At 41.8% G+C, this 25,493-nt stretch overlaps 1 protein-coding gene and 1 long non-coding RNA gene across 5 annotated transcripts in view; one reads left to right on the forward strand and one right to left on the reverse strand.

The window, feature by feature from the left end:
• Positions 1 to 25,493, forward strand: part of WDR7 (WD repeat domain 7) — a 353,722-nt gene that overhangs the window by 315,822 nt on the left and 12,407 nt on the right. The window lies entirely within an intron of this gene.
• LOC133237773 (uncharacterized) lies at positions 1,148 to 15,544 on the reverse strand. Its single transcript, XR_009733336.1, has 3 exons — positions 15,138 to 15,544; positions 10,443 to 10,583; positions 1,148 to 1,307 (listed from the first exon to the last, which is right to left on the reverse strand). It is a non-coding gene; the product is annotated as an uncharacterized LOC133237773 (long non-coding RNA).

Consider the following 25,493-nt stretch of genomic DNA (forward strand, 5'->3'; position numbering starts at 1 on the left):
TAATTCAGGAATGTAAAATGTATAGTTGTTGTAAAAAATAGATGTACCCGAGGAAATATAAGCTAAGATATATATAAATGCAGGCTGCTTAGCAGATTGGGAAATCATGCAGAATTAGATATTGCCTGGTAAAGATTTTATTTTCCCTTCAATTTTGAGGCAATTGTCCCATAGGGAAGAGAGCCTCCCAAGGAAGTTAGAAATGCCCAGAACTATTCAGAAGTGGAGCTTCCCCGGTGGCTCAGTGGTAAAGAATCTGCCTGCAGTGCAGGAGACATGGGTTCAGTCCCAGGGTCAGGAAGATCCCCTGGAGGAGAAAATGGCAACCCACTCTAGTATTCTTGCCTGGAGAATCGCATGAACAGAGAATCCTGGCGGGCTGCAGTCCACGGGGTCGCAAAGAGTCAGACACAACTGAACACCTGAGCACACACACATTCAGAAGGGCACAGAGAAAGCTGCCTCATCTCTCCCTTCTCTTTTGCCAACCAGTACAAAGTGGGACTTAAATTCTGAGGCTTCACAGCAAGCGGCAGGGTGTTCTTTAGTTATAATATTCTTTATTCTTTTTAGCCTGCCATATCATGTAAGCATTTACATTTATTTTTAAAGTTTCTTTAATATTTCACTTGAGAGGTAGAAAAGAGCATGTGATATTCAATAAAAGAGTACCTGCAAAGAGCCTTTAAAATGGCACTTTTCTAAACCTAAAATAGAAAGGATCACATTTCAGTGATGCAGTGTAATACTAGTGCAAATTATGTTATGTAAATCCAGATTTGCTTGAGTGTTTTGTAAGAAATTGTGACTTGAATGAGATCTCAACAAAAATCAGATGTAAAACAGACCTGGATTAAACAATGAATTGTTCAGAAGGAAGGAAGCAATTACTTTTCAGAAACAACATATATCCTTCTCCATGGTCTCTGGCAGAGTGTTTTCAAGAATGATTTGATCAATAACCTCACAGTAGTGGCAGATATAGAAAAGAATAAATGTTTATCACACTTGTAAACATCTGAGGCAAAGCCGAAGTATTTGCTGAAAAGACAACATCCATTTTTGAATTTCCCCATGGGTTGGGGCAAGGCAGAAGGTGGGGGTGGCATTTACTATTAAATCTGTAAGGTCGGGTATTAATGACTGGAACCAGAAGTTAAATTTAACAATGCAGTTTTATTATAGATATATCTGTGTGTTTCCTGGCAGAATGAAATAAGTTGTACTGAGTTGTCCAAAGGGTGTTTCATTTCTGTGTGGACAGCTTACACACATCTTGGCAACCGAGAGGAGCTTATTTGTGCCTTCTGAAAAACAAACAAATGTAATCAAGCCTTTGAAAAGCATTCCACTTGTATTGTTTCTTAGTTGATTCATATTTCTTAATATTTTTAATATTCTTAATTCTTAATATACTTAATTCTTAATATTTCTTATTTAATTCATCTTGGAATATTTTTTGACACTTGGGCTGATATCTAGATTCCAGCTTTTTCAGAAGAAAGGTGAATCCATGGCTTAGGTTATAAACAGAGGAGGGCAGAGCTGCTGAGGCTAGCAGGATGTGCAGTGCTTACAGCAAGAACCAGTTAGCCTTCCCCATCTTCAGCTGTCCTTTTGTGCAGTCCTGTGGCCTCAAATGAAATAGTGATTATGTGTAAGGCCTGTGTTTTAAAACACAGCTTTAACACTAGCTTTAGAGAAGCCCTTTTTCTTTTCTGATAATCCTTATAGTAAGGATGAGGGGCAGAGGAGAAAGTAAACCCTTCTTGTCATCGTGTTGCTTTAGACACCAGAGTGAAGACAAAGCAGGTCTATACCGGGCAGAGCGAATCTGCACACGGTGGACGGGAGCGTGCCACCACCCCGAGGGCACAGGGCTCTGAAAAGGATGGTGCGGCATCCAGAGCCCCCAGCGAGGACCCAAGGATTGCGGGGTTTCATGTGTCTCCCCGCCCTCGGACCTGTGAGGTCTCCCGGGAGCCATGCGTGTTCCCAGGACGCTTGCCTCACGGGGCAAAGGCCAAGTGCTGCCATCTCTTGGCACACGTATTTGACACTGCGGTTGTAGGCATGACTGGAGGGTTTAGTGGGTTCTATTTAATGAATTCAGATTGGAGGAGACGGTCTTGAAACATGGAGGTGGGGCATACTTTGTGTGGGACAAAACGGTCTACAGGGAAAGAATTGAATTCTCTCATCATACTTGAAACCAATGTGGCCTTTAGTGGCTTTGGATTAATCATAACTTCATCCTCCTTTTACCAGGCACTTTGATTTTGTAACCACACCCCACCCCCATATAGAATTCTATTAAGGAATGATGAGTTGAAGCTTGGATGTCCATGTCAGTGAGTTAATTATCAAATGATACAATAGCTGTGACAAATCTGCAAAATGTCATCAAAAGTCACTAAAAAATAAAATTTACCAGATTGTACATATCAAAAAAAAAAATCACCTTTTTTAATCCAATTATTATTTTTTGTAGGACATGAATGTAATTTAAATGATGTTTACACACACAAAAAATTAAGGACCTTATTCTACTTATAAAATAAGAAAATACTTTTTTAAAATATAGTAATATGGAATATTTGAGAAACTACAGGTCTTATTCCTGATTATTCCAAGTTCTTGATAGTATATTATAGCACTTAATAGCTAAGGAAAATAAGCTTTTAGCAACAATATCCCAACCTAGTGCCAGTAGGAATAATGTGTCATATAAGAAGGTATGTAATTTATCCCATGATTTCAAATATGTGGGAATGGCTCCTGCCTGAAGAAGTCACAGTTATGAGATTATTTATGGAGTCTTATACTAAAAAATACAATATGATAAACTTTACAGAGAATGTCAGTGAAAAGTCCTGACAGTGCAGTCCTTTAGTTTAATGTGAGAGTTCATAGGCAATAACAGAGTTCACAATCACTCTGTATTCTGCAACATCCATCCTTGTGTTGAGCATATTAGAAAAAAACCTGGTAAAGAATTTAGGATTGGAAGAAAGTTTTTGAATACAGAACTTTAGAAAAGTTAAATTCATGGACTAGGTTGAGATAATAGATATAAATATTTTAGGAATAAATATTAGGAAATAATATCTATAGAATGATGATAATGGATTATACATTAAACCTCAGTTGGGAAGAAAGAGTTCACCACAGGACTCTTTTAAATCACTGTTCTGAGATGGCTAAAATAATGGGAAAGGGAAGTAGGAACTCTTTTCAACCTTTCTCCATGAGGTCGGCCCCTGTGTTAGTCTGAGGCATGTAAGTCCTTGAAAAATATCTAGAAAAAAGGATTAGGAAAAACAAAAAGTGTTCCAAAACATGTAGGCCAAGGAGAAAAAAAAACTCAGCAATAAAGGTTTTTTTGTGTGTTGAGAGCCAAGGAGAGATAGAGATACATTATGGTAGAGAAAACAGTCAATGAAAAATAACCAGGACTAATGGGAATTTAATGCTTTTGCATTCTCTTCTTATATAATAAACTCAACAACACAGAGAGAGAGAATGGAAGATGGCAAGAAAAATAGAAAACTACAGATAACTCCCGAGTAGGGCAGAAGTAGGACTCCGGAAACCCTCCCAACGGCACTTTCTGAACAGAGTGGTCTCTGTGCGCTGGCCACTGCGGGCCTCTCTCCCGCTGGCATCCACTGCAGGTCAGCGGGCTCGGAATTCGCTGTGCGCGTTTCTGCACTCTGCGCCTGCAGTAGCCGTGCAGCTGGTTGAAGGTCACTGCTCCTTAGGAATAGTCTCCACATGAGGAATTGGGAGGATCAGAATATTTATGGAGTCCTCGGTGGCTCAGCGGGGAAAGAATCTGCCTGCAATGCAGGAGACACAGGGGATGTGGGTTCGATCCCTGGGTTGGGCAGATCGCCTGGAGAAGGGAATGGCAACCCACTCCAGTATTCTTGCCTGGGAAATCCCATGGACAGAGGAGCGTGGCAGGCTACACTCCATGGGGCCACAGAGTCGGACACGACTGAGTGACTAAGCGCTACTAGCAGATAGAGTATGGGAACGTCCAGGAGACTGTCAGCAAGCAGGATCCTGGCAGTGTGAGCCTTCAGTTTATAAAGTTGTTTTAAAGAGATTTATTAGTATTTGTATTTAATTAACTAGAATTACATTCATATTTTTAAAAGCGTATCATAAATCAGAATTTATTCAGTGGCCAAGAAGAGGAATCTTAATGAATACTACTCCAATCTAATTTCACTGACCCTGTGTTCTTTAATTTCTTATTTTTCTTAATGGAGAAGGTGTGTATTAAGGATGATACTAAATTATTTATGTCATTCTCCCTTCGTTGAATGTTATTCTTGTTTTCCATGCCCCTTTATTGGGTGTTATTTTAAGTGCCATATTCTGTAGACAAATTAAGTTTTTCTAATAGGTCTTAACCATTTTGGTTTTCAGTAGTTTTGTAATCTTCCTTTCTGAAAAAGAATTAGTATGTTGAAAATCGATTAGCTTAAATAGCAGCTCCTTTACTGTGTCACTCTCACAAGTTTGCAGAGAAGTGGAAAGCCCTTTTAGACAAACACATGTGAAGTGCGTGGCTTATTATTTTCTTATAGCTTGATTGCTCTTCTGGAAAATGTTCAAAAATTTTCCTCATGTAAAAGCTGGATTGTCCATTTCAGTACTAATGCCATCTATTAAATATGAGTCTTAACATCTTTATGGTATATAATCTTTAATGTGTGGAATTTTCTATTTGCAGATTCTAGAATTTCAAAAATACTTTACTAAATTCTGTACCTTTTGCATTAGCATAGTATTTGTGGACAGTGATAGATATAAATTTAGGTTTAGAGCTTTAAAACAATGAAGTTAAGATGGTTTGGTCCAGCAGTCCTGAATCAATAGCCAGTATTATAAGTTGAGCAAAAATGTATGACTATATTAAAAAGGAAGAAATGGTTTCTGGTGGCATGCACAAAGCTACTAGAGTGGTGAGCAAGAGTTCAAGGAAAAGAACACTCCTGGCGGATTTACAGGAAGGGTATCCCGATTGAGAAACAGTTCAGTTCCATTGAGTCAGTGATGCCATCCAACCATCTCATCCTCTGTCGTCCCCTTTTCCTCCCGCCTTCAATCTTTCCCAGCATCAGGATCTTTTCTAAGGGCTGAATTCTTCACATAAGGTGGCCAAAGTATTGGAGTTTCAGTTTTAGCATCAGTCCTTCCAATGAATATTCAGGACTGATTTCCTTTAGAATGGACTGGTTGGATCTCCTTGCAGTCCAAGGGACTCTGAAGAGCCTTCTCCAACACCACAGTTCAAAAGCATCAGTTCTTCGGTGCTCAGCTTTCTTTATAGTCCAACTCTCACATCCATACATGACTACTGAAAAAACCATGGTTTTGACTAGATGGACTTTTGTTGGCAAAGTAATGTCTCTGCTTTTTAAAAGATGTCTAGGTTGGTCATAGCTTTTCTTCCAAAGAGCAAGCATCTTTTACATTTCATGGCTACAGTCACCATCTGCCGTGATTTTGGAGCCCCCCCAAATAAAGTCTCTCACTGTTTCCATTGTTTCCCCAGCTATTTGCCATGAAGTGATGGGACCAGATGCCATGATCTTAGTTTTCTGAACGTTGAGTTTTAAGCCAACTTTTTCACTCTCCTCGTTCGCTTTCATCAAGAGGCTCTTTAGTTCCTCTTCACTTTCTGCCATAAAGGTGGTGTCATCTGCATATCAGAAGTTATTGATATTTCTCCCAGCTTTTGATTCCAGCTTGTGTTTCATCCAGACCAGCATTTCTCCTGATGTACTCTGCATATAAGTTAAATAAGCAGGGTGACAATATACAGCCTTGATGTACTCCTTTCCCAATTTGGAACCAGTCTGTTGTTCATGTCCAGTTCTAACTTGCTTCTTGATCTGCATACAGATTTCTCAGGAGGCAGGTCAGGTGGTCTGGTATTCCCATCTCTTTCAGAATTTCCCACAGTTTGTTGTGATCCACATAGTCAAAGGCTTTGGCATAGTCAATAAAGCAGAAGTAGATGTTTTTCTGGAACTCTCTTGCTTTTTTGATGATCCAACTGATGTTGGCAATTTGATCTCTGGTTCCTCTGCCTTTTCTAAAACCAGCTTGAACATCAGGAAGTTCACGATTCACATATTGCTGAAGCCTGGCTTGGAGAATTTTGAGCATTACTTTACTAGCATGTGAGATGAGTGCAATTGTGCGGCAGTTTGAGCATTCTTTGGCATTGCCTTTCTTTGGGATTGGAATGAAAACTGACCTTTTCCAGTCCTGTGGCCACTGCTGAGTTTTCCAAATTTGCTGGATATTGAGTGCAGCACTTTCACAGCATCATCTTTCAGGATTTGAAATAACTCAAGTGGAATTCCATCACCTCCACTAGCTTTGTTCACAGTGATGGTTCCTAAGGCCCACTTGACTTCACATTCCAGGATGTCTGGTTCTAGGTGACTGATCATACCATCGTGGTTATCTGGGTCATGAAGATCTTTTTTGTATAGTTATTCTGTGTATTCTTGCCACCTCTTCTTGATATCTTCTGCTTCTGTTAGGTCCATACCATCTCTGTCCTTAGTTGTAGTTAACTTTCCCCAGGAGCAACTGTGGCTGTGCCGCCCTTTGAGACCATTGAAGAACTGGAGGATGGCTTCTGGGGAGCAGCCAAACCCCATACGCTAAGGAATTAGCTGTGTGCATTTCTCAGCGCTTCCAGGCAATAGTGACGAAAGCACCAGTTCTTACGCCACCCCCTCTTTGCTACTGTATCTGTTTTCCTCTGTGTCCATATTGGTACCTGATTTAACAAGGTGTAATTTACAGGTAGTAAACTCACCCACTGTCAGGGCACAGTTGGATGGGTGTTAGCCAGTGTGAACAATCTTGTCACCCTCCGAAACTTCTTCTACCCCTTTGCAGTCAGTCCTCACACCCTGGCGACCCCTGATTCTTCCTGTCACTGTAGTTTTGCCTCATCGAGAATTTCACATAAGTAGAATTAATCGATATGTGTTTTTAGTGTATGTGTCTGAATGATTTCACTTAGCGTCACGTTCTTGTTCATCCACCTACCTATATTTTTAGTCTGTTTCTTTGCTAATCTCTGACTGTAAACTTCTCAACAGAGTCCCAGATGCATACTCCAACTAGAAAACTGGGCCCATCTACCAGAACAGAAACTGTTTGGCCGCACTAAGTAGAGGAAAACTAAAACCAAACGAATAATTATTTTAAGTCTTTTTTTTTAGTTTATTCTGTGTACCTTATTACTAGTCATTGGAGTTTTTATTTCCTTTGTCTTCCCCTTCCCAGGGTGCTTTCTAGCATCTGTACTTTTTAATTTAAAGGAAAGGTTGTTTTTGTTTTCAGCATTTTGTGGTAATTCCACATCTCTTGTAATAAGGTACTGTGCCCTGAGGTGTCTCAAAACGTGACTAGAAATCAGTGGGTCAGAAAATCCTTATATGAAAAAATAAATTAAACGTAACTTAAAACTATGTGACTGTACTATAATTTTCTTCACACATATATTTCTAGTACAAGTAAATTATCTAAGTGAATCTACCTTTTTTTGCTTCCTAGAAAAATGTAAGCTGTACACTGAGACTATCATAGAAACGCAAGACAGGAGTTAGTTACTCCCTTCAGCTGACAACTGTAGCTGAATAATTCTCTTCAGAGTATCTTAGAATGTTTTCTCCAGCCTGTCTCTAAATTGAGTGTTTATCTGCATTCTGCACCTCAGATTATTTGATTAGAAAAAGATCAGATGGGATACAAGAAATTATTTTGTAACTAAAAAGTATCCTGTTTCTGAAACCCTTCTTCCCACAAACGAAGGAGACTAGGATAGTGAGATAACGTGCCGGCTGTCACACCCAGTGATGTAATATTTAGAATATATAATCAGGCCTCTACAAACACGTGTAAAATGTCCTGTAACACTTGAGTGGCTGCAGCTGTCATCTCATTTTTTCTGGATTAAGTTTGGTCAAGAAAGAAACTGCCTCATTTTCTAGTTGTCATTTGCCCAGGAAGTAAAAGCAAATTGTAATGAGGGAATCACAGCAGGAGAACCTCCTAACAAATGAGAGGCATATATTGACTGGCAGCCAGCATGCCATTTCAGTGATAAATGTATTTTTATACACTGCTGTTTAAGGTCATTCTTTGTTGTCCTTGAGTGTGCAGCCATGAAAAATCATGCAGTTCACATTCTAAGCAGTTCTAATAATCAGTGAAAAGATGCTTTACTTAAAAAAAAATCAGTCATTAATTTTATACAGCAGTTAGATAAATTCGACATCTTTACACTTCTGTGGTGGTTTTATCTTACTTTTGTTCAAAACTGAAATCAAAAGCGATCAAGGGAAATATAAATTCATGACATGGTAAAGTATATTTGTATAGATTTATTGTAGTGTTCACAGAGGCTAAACTTGAATGTGGACAAATCTCAGTAATTAAATGTTCTTTGTTTTATGGTCCTACAGTTTTTTTTTTTTTTAATTTTAAAGAATTTATGCTCTAGGAAGTCCAAAACACAATATCTTTTATCTTAAGACCTGTACCATTTGTTTGAAATAGACTTTATGTTAAAAATACTGAAAAGTTTACTTTTAGGTTCACCCAAATCCCAAGAAAATGTTTTCACTAACTTTTTGAACATGTTCAGTTCAGTTCAGATCAGTCACTCAGTCATGTCTGACTCTTTGCGACCCCATGAATCGCAGCACACCAGGCCTTCCTGTCCATCACCAACTCCCGGAGTTCGCTCAAACTCACATCCATTGAGTCGGTGATGCCATCCAGCCATCTCATCCTCTGTCGTCCCCTTCTCCTCCTACCCCCAATCCCTTCCAGCATCAGAGTCTTTTCCAACGAGTCAACTCTTCGCATGAGGTGGCCAAAGTACTGGAGTTTCATCTTCAACATCAGTCCTTCCAAAGAACACCCAGGGCTGATCTCCTTTAGAATGGACTGGTTGGATCTCCTTGCAGTCCAAGGGACTCTCAAGAGTCTTCTCCAACACCACAGTTCAAAAGCATCAATTCTTCGGCGCTCAGCCTTCTTCACAGTCCAACTCTCGCATCCATACGTGACCACTGGAAAAACCATAGCCTTGACTAGACGGACCTTTGTTGAACATGTTAGTTACACTTAAATAAGTATTCTGATATTATTCTGGGAGAAAATGATCAAGTTATTTACCATTTTTTCCCCAAAACTAAACCATACTTATCTAAATATAAAGTGACCAAAACCATGGTCATTTTAGTTATGAATCTTATATCATATGAATCTAAGTTTAGAGATGAATTGTTTAGATATGAATCTAATATCTAAAGGTTTATTCAGTTCAGTACAGTCACTCAGTCATGTCCGACTCTTTATGACCCCATGGACTGCAGCATGCCAGGCCTCCCTGTCCATCACCAACTCCCAGAGCTTGCTCAAACTCATGTCCATTGAGTCGGTGATGCCATCCAACCATCTCATCCTCTGTTGTCCCCTTCTCCTCCTGCCTTCAATCTTTGCCAGCATCAGGGTCTTTCCCAGTGAGTCAGTTCTTTGCATCAGGTGGCCAAAGTATTGGAGCTTCAGCTTCAGCATCAGTCCTTCCAGTGAATATTCAGAACTGACTTCCTTTAGGATGGACTGGTTGGATCTCCTTGCAGTCCAAGAGACTCTCAAGAGTCTTCTCCAACACCACAGTTCAAAAGCATCAATTCTTTGGTGCTCATGTTTCTTTATAGTCCAACTCTTACATCCATCCATGACTACTGGAAAAAGGTTTATATATGAATCTATAAACAATTATATTTGTAAAAGTCAATTGTATGTAAACAGTGATGGTTTGGATCCCACAATGTCTTCTAGTAAACATTTTTTTAAATATTCTTGCTGGGTTTAAACGTCCCTCTAACAGTATGTGTTCACAGTTTGTATATATTCACTGAAAATCCCAGGGCTCTTCATGGTCTGTCTTCAGCCTAATTCTCCATCCATTTTTATCTTTCTCCACGCCATCCCTTCTACTGTTAAGTCCTAATCATTCTGAGGACTTTTTAGTTTTTCTTACAATGTACACTCTCTTTCTTTCAGTCTTGTGATTATATTACACCCTGCATGGAACACTTGTTGTCCCCTGCTTCACCCCAGCATACACATAAACACACACAACACACTCACCCCCCGCATCACCACTACCAGCACCAGCATCACCACCACCGCACCACATAACCACTCGTGATCACTGCCCAAAAAACCTCCACGGTTTCTTACTATAATCTCATAGCTTAAGCTCTACTGGAACGTGACTCCCAACCAAACCCCTCGACTCTTAGAGAGCACAGACAAAGCCTTTGTGCCCACCGGGAACCAGGGGGAAGGAGCAGTGAGCTCATAGGACACTCAGTCAGACCCACCTTTGAGTGTTTGAGGGTCTCCTGCAGAGGCATGGGTCGGCAGTGGCCTGCCATGGGAACAGTGGTCCTGGGAGCAGCAGTCCTGGGAGGCACGTGTTGGCATTAGTCCCTTGAAGGTCACCATTAGCAATACCACAGAGCCTGTATATAGAGGGGCAGGAGAAGGAGTGTCAACTCTGGGGGGGTACAGTGTCCAGGGGTTTAAGACAGGTAACCTCATACTTTTCCCTGACATCCCACATATATTCCTGCTGGGCTTTACGTACATATGCCCTCTATATATGTAAAGATATTAGAACGTATAAGAGTCTGGTATATACAGTAGATAAGTAGGTTCCTAGTGTCTGACTTGCACCTTGAAATGCTTTTTCTCAGAGAAACTGTTATAAATAGTGCTTAGGAGATTGAACTGGCCCTACAAATTCTGCAACAGTAAGAATTCTATAGACTTTTGGAAGCTGGCCTAGAAATCTGTTATTTGTGGCATTGTTTCTATAGATAATTGTGTTCTGAGTTCTAAACAACAGAATTCCAAACCTGTTATTTGATGACTACCTTTTTGGAAATACTGCAACAGCCTACATGTAAAAGTTTCTCCCAGAGTGTGATCATTAAAAATGAAAAAGTGTCTAGATTGCATGTGGAGTAACATGGAATGACACAGCCGGTCTTGAATGTACAAACTACAAATAGAATCATTTATTATTTCTTATATTTTAATGCAAAATTAATCTCAGGAATTTAAAATGCAAAGAAATTCTCACAGTATCAATTTATTCTCACCTCACGTGTACCGTTGACTGACTTTGGACTCTGACTTTTTCATATGTAAAAGTGGAAGTGTGAATCAGAATTCTCATGAAATTTTAAACTTTCCAAAGATCCAGAAATGGGCCTTCCTGTTCTCTGTTAACTCAAACCTTCGCTGTGAAGGCGGTTGTAAGTTTTCTCAGGCTCACCGGTTGTTTGCTCTGTAGTGAGGGTAAGTTAGTGCTAAAGCAGTTTCAAACTCTGACTCCTGAATAATGAGAAGTTTAAAACCTACGATTTTTAGTGCAGTCTTATTCTACAATGCCATATCTCAATATCTATCTCAATTGACTGTTAAATGAAGCATTCACCATAAAAGTGTTGTTGTTCACTCGCTAAGTCAAGTCTGACTCTTTGTGACCCCATGGACTGCTGCATGCCAGGCCTCCCTGTCCTTCACCATCTCCTGGAGTTTGCCCAAACTCATTTCCATTGAGTCGGCGATGCCATCCAACCATCTCATCCTCTGTCGTCCCCTTCTCCTCCAGCCCTCAATCTTTCACAGCAGTAGGGTCTTTTCCAGGGTGGCTCTTTGCATCAGGAGGCCAAAGTACTGAGCTTCAGCTTCAGCATGAGTCCATCCAATGAATATTCAGGGTTGATTTCCTTTAAGATTGATAGTTTGATCTCCTTGCTGTCCAAGGGCCTTTCAGGAGTCTTCTCTAGCACCACAATTCAAAAGCATCAATACTTTGACACTCAGCCTTCTTTATTCCAACTCTCAAAATAACTATTTTTTAAATGTTTCTTCAGCCATAGTATTGCTTTCTGAAAGAAGCTTCCCCTTTCAAAGAGCACACCTGTCTTGTATTTATTTTATTGTTTTACAAAAATGATTGGTGAGTCTTTGTCTTTTCCAAGCTATAGAAGGAATTAAATGTGTTAAATAGTGTTTCTCTCTTTTTTAAAAAAAAAACAAACAGGAGTAAGTTGGGGGGTGGGCATACACTTGTCACGTGGGGCACTATTTTAGCATTTAAAATGATCCAACAAGTCTCGTCTCTGAACAGATATCTTTATAAAAAATAATGTAGAGGGATAGCAAATGTTTCATACTAAGAAAAAAAAAGCTGATAAACGTTATGATGTCAAAGACAAGCTAATAGAAAGTCTGGAAGGATGTATCCCAAAGGGCCCTTGGTAGTTCTTCTGAGGCATGGGACCTGATTAGTGAAAAATAGTTGGGTAGGGTTTCAGTTGTATAACAGGTACTTAAAAAAGAGTGGGGAGGTTATAGGTAATTCTTCATTTCCTTTTTTTGTGTGTTACTCTTTAAAAAAAGAAAGAAAGAAAGAAACCACCCAAAATAAAAATCATACACCTGTTAAAAACCATTTTTGCAGAGTTTATATATATAATCTATTAAGCCTTCAGACACGTGTCCAAACTGCCTTCTTTATATATTTACTCTTAAAAAGAAAGTATTGTATTAAATGGAAGGCTTTTTCTGGAGGTTTATATGCTTTGCTCAGTTTTGCTCAGTGGATAAAATTAGTGTGTATACTATTAAGTATGCTTTTAATAGTATCTGTTATAAAGCATAGAATGTTATTTCAAGGCACACATCTATGCATTACATACGTAATAGCAATTATAAGCAGATTAGTAACAAAGTGTGTTCTGAGTTAGAGCTTCAGAGGATTCATGTTTGCTTGTGAAGAGCATAAATTAAACCATCAAAACAGTTGTTTCCCTTAAGGACTGTAGTGATGTGGGTAGCTTGTCAGTGCTGGAGAGGGCAACAAGTGGGCTAGTGGTATTGATTTTCACCTTGTGTTACCACAACATTTTTTCATTGACAAATATTAATTGCTTATTAAGTGCTAAAGAGTTTCATGGTCCAAATATTGGATTTTATAATGAATTGGCCTTTTAGTTTGCCTTATCATTAGGCAGTGTTATTGCATTAAAGATATAAAAGGTTTCAAGCAGCATATCTCCCACTCTAGGGGTATCAAATGAATATTCCTGTAGAGCTTATTCTCAGCAAGAGGATATTTAATTCATTTTCCTTTTCATGTAAGTGAATTCTCTTTGGCCTAACTATAGGGAACGCTTGCCTAAATACGTGTTGTATGACTCTATGTGCTCAGTAGCATCCAACTCTCTGTGACCCCACAGATCTTTGCAACCTCATGGACTGTAGCCCACCAGGCTCCTCTTGTCTGTGGAATTTTTCAGGCAAGAGTACTGGAGTGGGTTGCCATTTTATTCCTCCAGGAGATCTTCCCAACCCAGGGATCAAACCCGTGACTCTTCATTGGCAGGCAGATTCTTTACCACTAGCATCACCTGGGAAGCCCTATCATCAGTGGTAAATTGTCTGATATATCTTGTATTGATTCTAGTTTATGAATCCAGTAAATCAGTGAAAGTTCTATCAGAACAAAATTGGTGGCTGTGATCATTAATATGAGTCTTTATAAATCATTAGCTTGATTAAAATATTTCTCCTTTCATTTTTTAAAAGGATCTGTATATCAAAGTGAGTAACCAAATACGTATGTGTATATATTTGCATAGACTCACATATGCAAAGACGTAACAAGTTCCACTTTAAAATCCCTTTTGTCTTTCCCTTAAATAGTATATCTTTTTTAACGTAATTATATTCAAAGAAGTCTATTAGCCCTATTATATAATGACCTTTCTAAAATATCAATATTTGTGGATAACTGATGAAATTTAAGCAAAGTTAAAATTACAGAAATGGGACTGTCAGTGTTATCAGTTAATTAGTATCGGTCATTTGGAATTAGAAGTTCAATTCTAATTCAAATATATGCTTTTGATCCTAGCAACTTGCCTTTTTAATAAGTTATTTCCTGATCTGAGTTAAATAATTACTACTTGATAAAGGGTGATTATTTAAAAGATAAGATATTATCAAACTTCAAAGCAGTTTTGTTAAGTATTAACTGCAGTGAGTCATCACAAAATTCTCTGCCTAAAAAGTGACTTGTATGCTGCGGACAACTTTGAAGGCTTTCATTTAAAAATATTAGCCTAAAACTTTGAGATTTCAAGTCTACAAATTGTAATTTAATAAACCAGCCCTTTCTTTTCTGCCCACCCCTTAAGTGGCAGTGTCCTCTGTCATTTCAACCACATCTTTTCACTCTGTCTGCTTTTCATGGGTTATCTCAGCCCCTTACACTCAAGCATTTAACAGATACTCATGGAGAGACTGGCATATGCCAGGAACAGTGCCAAGTGTAGAATCTGTGTCTTCAACGTGTGTCTGTGTGCTAACAACTCCCAAATCTGTCTCTCCTTTCCGTATATCTTGTCCTGAGTTCCACATTTTTCTTTCTAATTTTCTGACATATTTCTAACTACTTACTCAAGTCCTCCACATTAATACCTACGTGTCCCAAACTCAGCTCATTTCCCCCAGATGACATCCCACGGACCCCTTCCGTCCCCACTAAGTCCTGTTAGAGTGCTTTCTTTCTCTTGTGCCTCCCTGTCCAGGAAACAGCATCACCGCCCATCCAGTCGGACCTCTCTTCCTGCCCGCATCCCGATCTCCATTCAACTCCTAACTTACCTGCTGTGTTTGCCTGCCAACCATTCCTTGTCTCCTAATTTCTCTCCCTTCTCTCTGCCAGAGTTTTCCTAAAACTGGTCTGATCTGACTATTCCCTCATTTAAAAACTTGGGGAAACTCCTTGTGGAGTTTGGAGCTATAAACCAAGTCAAGTTCTTAGCACAAGCAACAGGTGGTTTATCACCTGGCCACAGCTGGCTTCTTCCCTCATCTCCAAAGCCCTCTCCCTGTGTCCCTCTGGCCTCTCACGGTTCTGCTGGCAGGGGGACACAGGGTGCCCAGCGTTTCCTGGCCCTCGCCTGCGTCTGCACTCTCCCAAGTCTGACCACAGTCACCTGCCTGCTGGCGTCGAGTCTTGTCCTGCAGGCCGGCTGCTCCGTTAAAGACCTCTCCACCAGCACTTCACCGCACTTTGTTCTGACACCTCCGACCCCTGAATGGAAACTGCTGCTTATTCCTCTGTCTCCATGCCACCGTACACACATTCCGGCATGCCAGTTCTCGTATTACATACTGGTTGCTTACTGTCGGCCTGTCCTCCTCTCCTCCTCAGTTCATGGACAGGGGTCATATCTCATCTTTCTACTGATATCTAACACAGGTCCTAGAACATAATAAGCTCTTGATAAACATTTTAAACCTGTTATTGTACATTTCTCCTAAGAATATTAAATCCCATGAGTTGGGAAAAACAGATATCATCCTTATTTTTACAAATAAGCAAATTGTGTCTCAGAAGATTTTGCTGACCTCTAAAACCAACAAGGATCAACTTTAATCCATTAGGTAAACATGAGGTAGTCTCAGAATAAGTCAGGACTAACAAGTAGTATCAGTGTTATTTGACCTTAGTAACTGCTGGGGAATATTTTCAAATGTAATTGCTCTGTGAAAAAAAAAAAAGTCCTACATATATTATTGTATTGTTTTATTACTATTTTAATATTGCAAATATGGAATGATACATCAAAGATAGAAGGATGATTTTATAGTGTTCTAATTTTGGGTTTCTTGACTTAACAAAGAAATAGACCTTGTAATTAATTAATAACCTAATTAATTAGGTTATGTTCCAGGCTAATCTGATTTTCTGAGAGGGCAATGGCACCCCACTCCAGTACTCTTGCCTGGAAAATCCCATGGACAGAGGAGCCTGGTAGGCTGCAGTCCATGGGGTCGCTAAGAGTCGGACACGACTGAGCGACTTCACTTTCACTTTTCACTTTCATGCATTGGAGAAGGAAATGGCAACCCACTCCAGTGTTCTTGCCTGGAGAATCCCAGGGACGGGGGAGCCTGATGGGTTGCCATCTATGGGGTCACACAGAGTCGGACACGACTGAAGTGACTTAGCAGCAGCAATCTGATTTTCTGTTTTAATAAGTTAAAGAAGGATAAAAACCACGCATAAAAGTATAAAATCCCTGAATCTGTATTGTGTATTAGTGTATATACTCTCAATCTCGGAAGCAAGTATGAGCCAAAAGATAGAATAACATACTGGTTGATACATGTATGAATTTTAGAAACGTATTTAATACTTTAGGTTTCTTTAACACTTTCAAGTCATTTCTCTTTTTGGAATGATGAAAATATTAGGTTCTTGTGAAATGTGATTTTGAAAAATAAATCCCATATTAGTGCATTCTGCGTAAGATGTTTTGTGTCAGCATGCCCTGTACCAGGCCAGAGAGAGCCAAGAGGGCAGGCGCATGAAGCCTTGTCGTGAAGCTCTAGCCAAAACCATCTGTGTTCACCTTGACCCAAATCAGAACCCACGGAAATGCTGAGGTCCATCTGGATGGGCGTTTCCTCTGTGATGCGATTGCTGTCCCACCGGTTCCTGTGGACGCGTGTCTACTGAAGGCTGCTGTGGAAGGGCCTGAAGTCCTGCAAGGAACTCTAAATGGAAGCTATTGGAATTTAGTTTTGTGGCATAGTATTACCTTTAACAATATACTCTCCTCTGTCTTCTTTGAAAATGTACATAGCTGTTTTATGCTGGCCTAATTTCTCAGGAATCCTTTTAATATTTAACAACAGAATTTCTTTTTTTTTAACAGAATTTTCATAGTCTGAGAATAAAAAGGCAAAAGTTTGTTCATTTTAAGTCTTGTAGTGTATATTTGAATAGAAGTATATTAAAAGTATGATCAAAAATATTTAGCTTTGGGTATGAGATCTATAGAAAATATTTGTGTATTTTAAAAGCTACAGAAAGTTATACTTTAATAAATGTCTCATAATTATTTCATACCAGCACTGTGAATAGTTAATAAAATTCATTCATCTACTATCCCTTTTATTTGAACCTGAAGCACATTTATCTAAATCATATAGGCACTCAGTGTATGAGGATCCATAAATAATCTTTAAATATGACTAAAATGTTAACATATAAGGAAACGTGTTACGGTTGGAATCATGTCTGTACTTCTTTATTCTCTCGTTGTTACTGAGCTTGAGAGCCTCACACACAGTCCAAGTGTACCACCGTCATTTATTAGCCAAGAAGTGGCGATCAGGGCACAAAATAATTGCAAGCTTATGATGTTGGGGATTTTTGGCAAACATAATTTTCAAAGGATATTTCTATAAAATTGATCATTCTAGCACATAAAGAAAGGACGTATCAATTATTATAATCTAAGTTGGTGTTTTTAAGTAACTTTATCCTGAAAATATTTGCTCTATTAAACCAGAAGAGGGATGTGTGTTCGTGCGCAGGTGCACATGTGGTCACCTCCTGATTATCTGTAGCAAAAAAAGAGGAAGAAAGAGTCAGACATAAACAATGAGGCTGACAGAAAATTTATTTGAATCTGAAAAAGTTCCTCTGTTGAACAGAACGGAATAACCCCCGAAAACCAGTACATATTTTTTTATAGAGATTGCTGTTATGATGGCTACGATATTTTAAGATTGGAAAACAACTGTTGACTTTAATGGTCACTTTATTTGTTCATTTGTAGATCTGCCTTTTTAAATTTAATTTTGATAATGTACAGTTGATATGAGTGAAAACGTCAGCCTCAATATCCTAAAATTCTGAAATTCTTACTCATGCCTAAATTACAGTAGTGAAGCAATCTTGAGCGTCATTGAGCCTCACTATTCCTGGAAAGGTGTGCTGTGCACATACATGTTGGTTATAATCATCCACAAAGAAGTTCCAAAAACTACCGCCCATGTCTTAAGGATTACCAGTGTGTAGATATCCAAACGCCTTTAACTTGTCAGTGTCTGTCAGTCTGTCCCCAAGTGACACTGAAGTAGCTTTCAGTAACGGAAAATGTGCAGTAAATGCTGCAGCTATTTTTAGGGAACAGAGTCTGTTTACTTGAGGCATTTCATTTTATAAGAAAACTTAAGATAGCAGACTTTTATTATGTTTCTCCTTAGATCTATTTTCCATTAAGATGCTAAAATGATACCAAACCTGCTTTTCTTTTGCTCTAGATGTATATTCTTTTCAATTAGATAGCGACAGAAAGTAATTCATTGAATCGTTCCGGTACCCGTTGGATTGAAGATCGCCACAGTGGCTTGACTCTCTTAATACACAGTTGGCATAATGTGAAAAAAAAAAAAAATACAGCATCAGCTCAGCCCTCCATCAAGAAAACAAATTATAGAGATAAACAGCCCATTTTCAACCCTCAAATCTCTGTTCAAAATCACTGTAGAACCGCCAAGGGCCGCATCTAGGTGAACGCGCTTACACTGCAGCAGAGAAGACAGCCAGCAAGAGCCGCCGGGCTTCCCCAGCGCCAGCGTGCATTCGGAGCGCGCTTCCATCCGCTTTCAGCCAGCAAGAGCCCCCAGGCTTCCTCCAGCGCCAGCATGCGTTCGGAGCGCGCTTCCCATCCGCTTTCATCCTGGTCGGTTCTTCTGGGTTCTGTATTTTGTGTCCCCACTGAGAGCGAGCCGGGCCCCTCGTTTTCCTTCGTCTACCACGGTTGCCGTGGGCTCGGGGACCCTGCCTCTCCCCACATGTGTGAGGGCTGTGGGCATCAGGCACCTGCGTGCCAACAACTTTACCAGCTTTTGGAGCCAGTTGCAGTTTTGTGGTAAAATTAAGCACAGTCTTGGCCTCCTGGGTGGTGTGATGAGCAACTCTGATGACAGCCAGTTGCCCGGTTCCAGCCCCCAGTCCGGTTTTGTAGTCCCACATTTTGAGGACATGGTTGACCTTTACAATACCATCCAGCTCGACGAGATCATGATTTGAAAGCTTGGAGAAAGTTTAAGGAAAATCTACAGAAATTATTCTAATAGTTGGGAGATGAGCTCTGAAAGGCAAAGGTTATATTATAGTCACTAAATTTTTTAATCCTAAAAATAAAAAATAAATAAGGAAAAACGGAGCACGTTGCAGTAACAGCATTCAAGTTTATGAAAAGTTACCATGCTAAGACTGGTGATCACGGACTTCCCTGGTGGTTCAGTGACTGAGACTCCAGGCTTCCATTGCAGCAGGTGTGGGTTTGATCCTTGGTCGAGGAGCTAAGACCCCGCATGTCTTGCTGCAAGAAAAAAAAAAAAAAAAAAACCGACACATGCTTGGTGACCAGCTATTCTTCATCTCTTCTGAGGCTGGAACCGAGGAATCAGGCTCACACTACAGCATTCTGGATTTAGATTTGAAAAAGGAAAACTTTTCTGATGGCACACACCGTTAAACACAGAAGAGGGCCTTCAGGGGAGGGTTTGGAATCTTCTTGAGAGATTTGAAAAGAAAATGAATTTTCATCCGACCTGCTTTAAGGCAGCCCTGCCCACCTACAGAAAACAATGGGCGGCCTCTCAGTGTCGTTGACCACGTCTTTCGGCCGTAAGATCCCACCCACAAAAAGGCGGCAGAAGGCTCAGTTCACAGTGGAGATTAAATTTTCCTCCAGCCTTCTAATTGGCTGTAGATGAGACTTTCTGAAAATATATTATCGTCTGCCTAAATCGTTTGTTTCCTGGAGCAGGTGAACGTTAAGTACCTAACACAGTTTTCACAAATTGGTCGCTTCGGAGAGAAGAAAGAGGGAGTTTTATTTCTTGAACGTAATTAATTCTTAACTTTTCAACTCTTTGGAAATGGCCCCTTTTTTGACGAACCTTTCCCTGGCCTAACAAACAAAGCCATCCATCAGCGCGATGTCTCTGTGTCCCCGGACCCCGTCTCTCCCTGCCAATCAGCCCTGAAGTCAGCAGCCTGTGCTGGGGTGTCAGAAAGGCATGCAGAGCAAGCCCTGCTCCAGCTTCCTCACCCACCCTTTCCTGACTGTGCCTGCGGCCCGGGAAGAGATGGTTTGGTGGGCGTGTCAGGCACAAGCGCGCCCTGAATCTCACTTAGCATTGTTTGGTTTTGGTGGTTGTGTGTTTATTTGTTTTTATGTTTTGGCCAAGCCTTGCAGCATGTGGGGATCGTAGTTCCCCGACCGGGGATGGAACCCATGCCTCCTCTGGTGGGAGTGTGGCGTCTTCACCACCAGGACCCCCAGGGAAGTGCCTGTTGTTTGTTAGAACTAAGGGCCCAGCAGGGCTTCCCCTCCGCCTGCAGTGCGGGAGACCTGGGCTCCATCCCTGGGTCGGGAAGACCCCTTGGAGGAGGGCATGGAAACCTACTCCAGTATTCTTGCCTGGAGAATCCCACGGACAGAGGAGCCTGGCGGGCTGCAGTCCATGGGGTCCCAAACAGCCGGACACGACCCAGCAACTAAGCACGCACGCTGGGAAAATGTGTGCATTTGTAGGTCTTTGCTGTTACCTCTCCTTTTTGGAGCTTATCCTCACTTCCTCAGCGCCCACTTCCCTGTATATCTAGCCCGTCTCCAGCTGCTTCCTGCCTCTGTACACAGAGGGACGCATCGTGCGTTCTCACCCTGAGCTCGGAGCCTCTGCTGCGCATGTACCAGTACCTCATGAGAGCAAGTTGGTCCTGTTTGCTCTCTGCCAGGGCACAGGCCAGGGAAGATGCCTCAACCAAAGGCACAGTTGTATTTGTAGGAATTTCAGAGACCATGCGCAGCCCCCTGGGGACACACAGCTCAGCGGGCCTTGCGGTCACCCCTCAAATTCCAGCTGCCTCAGTTCCCCCAGAGCCAGCCCTGTGATCCCAAGAAGGCCTGTGAGCAGGATGGGCATCTTCCCCCTCAGGCCTGGCAGACCCTGGGGCTGTGAAGTGCAAAGTCCTTTCTTTCTTTTCTTTTTTTTTTAGTTTAATAAATGTTATATAAAATACACGGGTCAGTCAACATCTTTCCCTTGTGATGGTATTTATGGTAGCAAAATTGTACCTACTCTCGGACATCCTTGCTTTAGAATTTATGTTAAAAGTAGGAAATTTTGTTTCCTGGGCTTTTTCCCTCCCCTTAAAAAAAGTGACGAGACCTGGAAATGAATGCAAGATGCTCTCTTTGATCTTGTTCAGTCTGTGAAGTGGGTGCAGTCGAGTCCTCCATTTTGGTCTCGGTTCTCCGGTTTGTCATTCGGAAGCTGAATAGCAAGAAATCCAGGAAGAGACAGCAGTTTTCAAGAGAATATGCTTGACTGTACTAGTTTGTATCGATGCTGACCAGATCATCTTGGAAATCCGTGTCTCTGTGCCCTGTATGACAGGGTTAACTGTGCTCCTTTCTGGAGCACACCGAACCGGCCTGTTAAAAACCACTGGGCACACGCGAGCGTTGTTCCTTATTAATCCTGCTTCTCAGTTCCTTTTCTTTATAAGTAAAAGCGGGGGAGAGTGTTTAACAATTCAACATTCTTGTCTCCTGCTAGGGATAATTGCTTGATTTCTTTTATTGTTCATAGCACTTCTTGAATTAGATTAACTTCTTTATATTCCATTTCTGTCTTTTTAAGATGGCACTTTCTCTGACAAAACCTATCACAAAGGCTATGATACTCACCCACATCTAAAAAGCAGAGCCAGCCTCCTTTTGTTTGGAAACCTGTTTGGGGAAAAGGTTCTTTCTACTCGTTTACGATCCCAAACCCTTGAGTGTGCGGAATCACAGAGTGCTTTCGCGCTCACTGCCATCTGCAGCCAGCTGCATCGCGTCAGAGTGGAGGTTCCAGTCAGCTCAGGGGGTGCCCGCACCGGTCCGGGAGAAGTTCAGAGACCCCCAGCAAAAGACATTGGAGGCTAAAGTCAGCTCAGGGGGCGCCCGCAGCAGTCCAGGAGAGGTTCAGAGACCCTGGACAAAAGACAATGGCAGCATTTCTGTTGCACTGGGGGCTGGAGATGTCTCAGGCTGAGATTGTAATGAATTCACCAGATGTACCAGACCATTTAAAAACAGTGAGCTTCCCTGAGCTACCATGAGTGGTACTTGCTTTCTTATACAACGACGGGTCTGTCCATCAGCTGCTGCTGCCGTCAGTACCCGGTGGTTTTGCTCTATGTTGCTTTGAAAGACAGCCTGTGGGGCACCTAGGCGGATGGGGGTGTGTGTGCACGCGCGCACCTGTGGGGCACCTAGCCGGCTCAGAGTGTGTGTGTGTGTCTGTGTGTGCACGTACGCACCTGTGGGGCACCTAGCCGGCTCAGAGTGTGTGTGTGTGTGTGTATGTGCGCACCTGTGGGGCACCTAGCCGGATCCGGGTGGGTGTGTGTGTGTGTGTGTGTGTGTATGTATGTGTGTGTGTGGCGCACCTGTGGGGCACCTAGCCGGATCAGAGTGTGTGTGTGTGTGTGTGTGTGTGTGTGTATGTGTGTGTGTGGCGCACCTGTGGGGCACCTAGCCAGATCAGATTTGTGTGTGTGTGTGTGTGTGTGGCGCACCTGTGGGGCACCTAGCCGGATCAGAGTGTGTGTGTGTGTGTGTGTGTGTGGTGCACCTGTGGGGCACCTAGCCGGATCGGGGGGTGTGTGTGTGTTTGTGTGTGTGTGTGTGTGTTGATGTGCTCTGACCTAAAATGTAGTCGCCTTTGTTCAAAACAGACTTTAAAGAAACTAACCTGTTAAGCTTCGCACCTAACCTTGACAACAACAACAATAAAGGAAAACAGGACTGTGATTAGTGAAATGAGGGGGAAAGTATTTATTACTAGACAGCTAGATGAGCACAAATTTAGTTCTGAGTTTCCTGGCAGGAAAGCAAGTACATGTGAGATTATGTACTTATCGTCGCATGATAAAAGAAAACAACAAAGTTTATCTGAAAAGGTAAGTATTTTCCTAGCAGACAATTCCAAGATGAATTTAATTCATAGGATCTTCTGTTAAGAGACACTAGATAACATAATGAAGGGTGTCTTCAACTGACATAGAAGTATTCAAGTAGGTATTTTAAATACTATAAAGGATGAAGATATAATAGGCTTCCCCAGAGGGCTGAGTGGTAAAGAATCCATCTGCAGTGCCAGAGACACAGGAGACGCGGGTTCAATCCCTGGGTCAGGAAGATCCCCTGGAGAAGGAAATGGCCACCCACTCCAGTGTTCTTGCCTGGGAAACCCCATGGACAGAGGAGCCTGGCGGCCTACGGTCCAAAGGGTCACAGAGTCAGACATGACTGAGCAACTCACCACACACATGAAGATATGATATGAAGCATGAGGAGCCCACATGTCTGGCTCTCTGCAGAGCCGTCTTAGCCAGCCTCAGCGAGGTACGTGAAGGAGGCTGCTGGGCTGGCACAGCCTTTGGGGACTGCCGGTTTACACCCTGCACGCTGTTGCCCTCTGCTACCATCTGAAGCACATTCTGGTTGCTGGTTAAGGAAGGATGCTCATCAGAACGAGGCAGGCTTAACATTCTGTGTTGAGATTTAGGGACCCAGACTCCAGGAGGAGGGGTGAATCCACCTCTACACGGAGCTGGGCTTTTGGGGGAGGGGGTATTTTCAGGCAGGGCAAGCTTTTATCTGAGCTTTCAGTGTGCCCACACGTTAGATGCATACCAGGACCCCAGAGCGTCGAAGAAGCTGTGTTGAATCAAGTATTTTTAATAGGAAGGTGGCATTACATGCCGTGAGGGACCAGACAGGAAATAAGGGGGCCAGGCAGTGGGTGTTGTGTACCCAGACCCGCTTGAGTCAGGGCTGGGACTGGTGACATCAGAGTGAATGCCAACAAGGCCACAGGGCCCCCTCGGTTCAGCCTGGCCCAGGGTGTCGGGGGCAAACACGGGCCCAGGGCAGCCAGAGTGGAGGCAGCCTGGGCTGTTTCAGGAGAGGCTGGAAATCAGAGAATACGTTTTACGATCATTTTGCAGGCCAAACCCCATATATCTATAATCTGGTTTCATATATGACTAGGGCTTTATTTATTTTATGTTTTCATTAAATGGAGTACTCGAGTGATTGATTTATGGGGTTGCTTACGTTTGTCTAGTCTCTTTTTGGCGTTACTGAGCTGTAGCTGACATGTAACGTGTGAGGTTAAGGTGTACAACATGATGATTTGATACACTTCTATATTGCAGTATGGTTATCCCCCTGCTGTTATCTAATACCTCCCTCCCATCACACAACCACCATTTCTTTTTTTGTGGTGGGAACATTTAAGATCTACTCTCTTAGCAACTTTCAAGTATATACATCCGGTCATCTTTAAAAGAGGAGCCGCACAAACACTGAGAGTATTCGTTGAACTATTATGCGCCGTGCATCGTGCGGAGGGCTGTGCGTGTGCGAACTCTTTAGTCTTCACGAAGCTCTTCAAGGTAGGAACCATCAGCCATGGTCACCACCTCCGTCATCATTGTCTCTGCTTTGTTGGCATGGGTGTGCTCAAGGTTAAGGAGTGTAAGTAACTTGCCCCAGGGCCCACAGTGAGCGGTGGAGCCCAAACGCAGGGCAGGCAGTCTGACTCAGAGAGTGTCCCCTGCCAGCCCAAAGCCCGGTGCTGCCAGTGCCACACTTTGTTCCTGAGTGTGGAAAGCAGGCATCATTTCGGATCTCCACAGCACCTTTTCTAACGACAGGAAAGAGCAAAAGCTGAAAGCACAGAGGGACACGCTTGTCCCCCATCCCCATCCCCTTTCTCCCTTCCTCGTAATCAGATGTGAACTGTGAGGAGAGACCTACTGAAATTCACAGTCTGGGTGTGGAAGGCAGGACGAGAGGGGGCGCTGAACCGCCCAGTGAACTGCTCCCACCGAGACTCAAGATGCAAGCGGAAACAAGCCTTCCTGGTTTGCCTTAGTTTAAGGGGACGTATTTCCCCGTCCTTTCTAGACCAAGAGAGGTGATCCACCTCCAGTTGTAACCGGACTGAATATTGGTTCATGTAGTGGACATACAGCCTTTAATAGTTTGTGCAGATACATTAATACAATATTATGCTAATTTGTTTAGTATCCCAGTACTTTCGGTAACTATTAATATCATTAGACATGAGTGTAATTTTTTGTTAGTAAAGACCTTTACTCAGAAAGCGAGTCTAAAATACCACATCATTCTTTTTTTTTTAATTCATTATTAAATCAATGATAGCTATTTGGCAGAGGCTCAAAATGATCCCTGTTAACTTGTTTTTAATGGCATTTGATTTATATGTGTGTTCAGACCTCCAACACATGCGTGCATGGATGTGTACTAATTGCGGCCATATGCATTTACACATAGTGTAATTGGTGGGAAATGAAGCATAAAATGTGAAAAATGTAAAATTATTAAAGGGTTGAAATGATTGTTTTTGACTCCTTCCAGAGCAGAGATGTTATGTGATAGAGCTTTATTTTTTTCATT

Source organism: Bos javanicus, chromosome 24, assembly GCF_032452875.1.
Source record: "Bos javanicus breed banteng chromosome 24, ARS-OSU_banteng_1.0, whole genome shotgun sequence".
NCBI classification, from domain to species: Eukaryota; Metazoa; Chordata; class Mammalia; order Artiodactyla; family Bovidae; genus Bos; species Bos javanicus.